At 37.4% G+C, this 5,429-nt stretch overlaps 1 non-coding gene across 1 annotated transcript; it reads left to right on the top strand.

Moving 5' to 3' along the window:
• The first annotated feature begins 542 nt into the window (after positions 1-542).
• On the top strand, positions 543-649 carry LOC128283275 (small nucleolar RNA R71). Its single transcript, XR_008273616.1, has one exon. It is a non-coding gene; the product is annotated as a small nucleolar RNA R71 (small nucleolar RNA).
• The last annotated feature ends 4,780 nt before the right edge of the window (positions 650-5,429 follow it).

The following is a 5,429-nucleotide window of genomic DNA, read 5'->3' as shown; positions in this document are numbered from 1 at the left end:
CAAGATTTGGCTTCTTTTCCTGTTGGTAGGGTGGTTGTTGGTAGCCCGAAGGATGTTGTGGCTTTTGATTCCCTTGACAACCCCAAGAGAAATTTGGGTGGTTCCTCCAACCTACGTTATAAGTATTATTGTATGGGTTATTTTGAGATCGAAAGTTATTGTTACCCATATAGTTGACTTGTTCCTCTTCGGTTGTGGGATTGAAGGATTGATATTCTGTATGCACATCTCCTCTACTTGAGTCACACCTCATTACTCGATGTACCTACGTAGAACCAAGTAAACCATCAATCTTTTTATTGAGAAGTTCTATCTGATTTGACAGCATAGTAACTGAGTCGATGTTATAAACGCCGACTATTTTCGTTGGCTTAGTCCTCATGACTTGCCACTGATAGTTATTCAGTGATATTTCTTTAATGAATTCATAAGCCTCTTCAGGTGTTTTGTTGTTTATGGTTCCGCCAGCAGCTATGTCAACCATTTGCCCAGTCGAGGGATTCAGACCATTGTGGAATGTTTGTACTTGCAGCGAAAGCGGTAACCCATGGTGAGGGCACCTTCTCAGTAAGTCTTTGTATCTCTCCCATGCATCGTAAAGTGTTTCAAAATCCATCTACACAAAAGAAGAGATATCATTACGTAATTTAGCCATTTTAGCCGGCGAAAAATGTTTTAGTAAAAATTTCTCGGTCATTTGTTCTCAAGTAGTAATTGACCCTCGTGGTAACGAGTTCAACCACTGTTTAGCTTTGTTCCTCAATGAAAACGGAAATAATCGAAGACGAATGGCATCATCAGAAATGCCATTGATTTTAAATTTATCGCAAAATTCCAGAAAGTTTGCTAAGTGAGCGTTGGGATCTTCATCCTGCAAACCATCAAACTGAACAAACTGTTGTATCATCTGGATAGTGTTAGGTTTTAATTCAAAAGTATTTGTAGCTACAGAATGTCTAACTATGCTAGATTCAGTTCCTGTTAAAGAAGGTTTAGCATAATCATACATAGTGCGTGGAGCAGGATTTTGATTGGCAGCAATTGCAGGAGGTAGCTGATTGCCTTGGTTTTCAGCCATCTTGTCAGTTGGGGGTTGAGTATCGTCTTTTTTCTCGTTCTCTGTGTAGCTTAAGCTACGCCTTATTTCTCTTTGGTTTCTACAAACTTACGATTGATTTCTTCATCAAAAAGTAATGGTCCCGACGGGTTTCTTCTAGTCATAAACTATAAAAACCTGCCAGAGAAAGAAAAAGTAAATTAATAAATAATAATAATAAAATTAAATTAAATTGCAAGAAAAATAAATGGCTAAATTAATAAAAATTGAGCGTTCTTAATATCTTAGTTCCCCGGCAACGGCGCCAAAAACTTGATTGCGTGATTCGTAACAAGTAATAAATATTTATAATGAAGATCAAACCTAGACTAACTATTATCGCGATGTAGGCAAGTGTACCTATCGAACAGTAGTATAGTTGTACCAAGATAGGATTGTCGAACCCAAAGGAACTAAAAGTACTAGTAATGACTGTCTTTTTATTATCTAGCCTAAGAATAATAGGGTTTTGTTTTAATTAACTAATTATCTAAACTAAGAACGCACAGAGAAAAGAATTGGGGAATTGCTTTTGGGAAAATCGATTGACTTGAGACAATACCTAAGGAAAAATCCATCTAGACTTTACTTGTTATTCTAGCTCCGAACCGGAAGATTTATTCATTCAACTTGTTCCGTAAAGATCCCTAAGTTATGTTATTATCCCTATTCAAGACTAATAACGTCTAATCCCTAAATTGAATAACTGAGACTTTTCTCTAATTAACACTCTAGGTTTGCATTAACTCGATCTATGGATCCCCTTATTAGGTTTCACCCTAATCCGGAAAAATCTTGTCACCCTATTTCTGGGCGTGCAATCAACTCCGCTTAATTATGACAAAAGTACTCTTAGATAGGGTCTATTCCTCCTCTGAATAAGAGCATGTCTTGTGTAACACCCCGAACCCGAGACCGTCGCCGGAGTCGAACACGAGGTGTTAACAGACTTCAACCCACTTATTGAGAGTTTCCAGACAAGCTGCCAATCTGTGTACTAGTCGCTCCAAAATTCATAACTTGAGTTTTACAACTCAAAAATCAGTTTCGCAATTTTTCCCTGAAACTAGACTCATATTTCCATCTACATATTTTTTTCTAGAATTTTTGGTCAAGCCAATTAGTACAGTTTATTAGTTAAAGTCTCCCCTGTTGCAGGGATCGACTATACTGACCTTTGTGCATTACGAATTGGATATCTCCCTGTACAGGGCTTCAATACTGATGCCGTTTGTTTCTATAGAAACTAGACTCAGAGAGGAATCTACACATATATGTCATGACTCCTAATTATCTCTGGTTAATTTACAATGATTTTCCAAAGTCGGGACAGGGGATCCAGAAACCGTTCTGGCCCTGTTTCACAAGAACTTTAATATCTGTTAACTTATAACTCATATGACCATTTCGTTTCTTTTATATAAAAGTAGATTCATCAAGGTACATTTACATAATTTATTTACTATTTAATACCATTCCTACTATTTTTAGTGATTTTTCAATCTCACGTTACTGCTGCTGCCAGCACCTGTCACTAAAGCAACTATGCCTATTTCATGATTTCCCTTTGATCTAACTAGTGATTCATCATACATGTCACAAATCATGATCATGACTAGCCATACCAGAGGCTAATCATTATCCAACATCTCCCTACTACACTATTGCCATAACATGCATTTTAACACCAAAATAATCAACCATGGCATAAGGCATGGAAATCGAATTACCAAGACTTGTGACTTAACATTTGAGAACTAAATCCAACCGAGCATTTATGCCATTTTGCATGGCTAAAAGTTTACATACCAAAGTTCAACAAAGCATATTAGCCTATACATGCCAAAATGTTCTCCTAAACCGACTACACAAAAAAATACCAAAAGTTGCTAGCGGTGTGATGACTCCAATGACGATCACGAGCACGCAAAAAGGACGAGTCGAGAAACCTAAAATGGCGACAAGTAAACACCGGTGAGTATATAACTCAGTAAGCCATAAGCATTATATTGCCGTTCAGTAATAATATACCATAAAAGAAAATAATTAGTGCGGGATTAAAATCCTCCATCCACACCCCAAACGGTACTATAATTCTTTAGGCATTTCGGTTTAGTCACATACCAAGCCCTACTTGATATTTCATACATTACGCCATATGACATTGCATGCATTTATTTTCGAGCATAATCACCACATAGATCAAGACTTACCAAACCAAAATTCCAAATATAAATAAAATGTCCATTCCTCATGAGCTCAAGGTGTTTACTCGCATCGCTGTCCATGATTGACTCGGTAAGGCCGCACATAGAACATGTACGTTTATTAGAGGATGTGCAATAAGCCGCACACTTAGTGCTTAATAGTCGAACTCGCACACTTAGTGCTATATAATCAAACTTGCACACTTAGTGCTGTATAATTTGAACCCACACACTTAGTGCCAATTTGTGATTATAAATGTTTACACCCGCACACTTAGTGCCAAACCGATCATTCAATACATCTCACCTCTTTTCTTTCAATTCAATATTTTTATCACCACATACATACATGTTTATATATATATTCTACCATTCCATTCAGCATCATTACTTGGACATTACGACCCTTTAAATTAGTACAAAATAAGTGCTTAATGACTTACCTTATATCGGATGAAATGATTCCCAATCTACTACTCGATTATCTTTGCTTTGCCTTTGCTTGGTTCTCCTCTTTGATGTCTTGATCTAAAATGAATACATTTAGTAGTTTAATCTTCTTGCTGGATTTTTATGTGTATAACTTAATGGTTTTCACCCCATTTCACAACTATCTTTGTTCAAAATATCAAAATCTCAACCAACATTTGTTTAATGCTTCAAGGTCGAATGCATGGTCACCATTAAGCTAATCTAGTCTCAAGTATTTTAATCCTAACATACAACATCATGAATCAACTCAACCTTATAAGCCAATATTACTCCTACAACCGATTGTAAGGAGGTAACAAAGAAAATATATTTTTACAAACATATACACCCATATGGCCGATTTTACCAAATCAAATTTAACCTTACTTATCTCAAATTTTCATTTCATACTATCATCCCCATGACATAGCAAGGTTTTGAATCATGGACTAATTAGAACTAAAACTAACAACTAAGAACATGCATGAATCTCATGGCACCATATTTAACATACCTTAATCTAGCTACAAGGATGGCCAACCTATTCCAAACCAACCATGAGCAAGGACCCTTTCTTCTCCCTTGAGATTTTCGGCCAAAGGATGAAAAAAAAAGATGAACAAAGCTTTTTTTTTTTTTTTTCTTTCTCACTTGCACGGCAATGGGGAGGGAGGGAAAGCCTTCACACACACACTTTTTTTTATTACTCATGCACCTTATTTTATTTATTTCAACATAAAACACTCACCCAACATGTTTCATGACATGTCTTGCCCATGCTTCCTTGTCATGGCGGCCACTAGCACTTGGGGGATTTTGACATGCAAGTCCTCCTTTTGACTACATGTACTATTAGGTCCTTATAGATTAGCCTATCATTTTTCAAAAGTGACATACAAGTCCTACTAACTGAATTCACATGCAATCGACTAAACTGAAGCTTGAAATTTTCACACATTCGTAAATACATATTCTAGACAATAAATATTACGTTCAAACATTTTGGTGACTCGGTTTAGTGGTCCCAAACCACTTCCGACTAGGGTCAATTTTGGCTGTCACAACTCTCCCCACTTAAGGAATTTTGTCCCGAAAATCTTACCGTAAAGGTTTGGGTAACGCTCTTTCATAGAATTCTCGGGTTCCCAAGTAGCTTTTTCCATCCCATGTTTGAGCCATAACACTTTTACTAACGGAACCCTTTTGTTTCGCAACTCCTTCACTTCACGAGCTAGGATACGAATCGGTTCTTCTTCATAACTCATATCGGCTTGAATTTCAATCTCGGAGGGTTTATTACATGCGAAGGATCGGATCGAGAACGTCAAGCATCGAAACATGGAAAACGTTGTGGATCCTTTCGAGTTCGGGGTAAAAGCAACCTATACGCCATCGGGCCGACTCGTTCGGAGATCTCATATGGCCCAATGAATCTCGGACTCAATTTGCCCTTACGGCCAAATCGAGTATCTTTTCCGGTGATACCTTAAGAAACACTTTGTCTCCCACCTGATACTCAATATCTCTTCGTTTTAAATCCGCGTACGACTTCTGACGATTCGAAGCAGCCTTCAAACTTTCACGAATTACTCGAACTTTTTGCTCAGCATCTCTAATCAAATCCACCCCGAAAATTTTACTTTCACCGAGCTCAG

The sequence above is a fragment of the Gossypium arboreum genome, chromosome 10 (genome assembly GCF_025698485.1).
Source record: "Gossypium arboreum isolate Shixiya-1 chromosome 10, ASM2569848v2, whole genome shotgun sequence".
In the NCBI taxonomy this organism is placed as follows: Eukaryota; Viridiplantae; Streptophyta; class Magnoliopsida; order Malvales; family Malvaceae; genus Gossypium; species Gossypium arboreum.
This window is presented reverse-complemented; position numbering and strand designations above follow the sequence as displayed.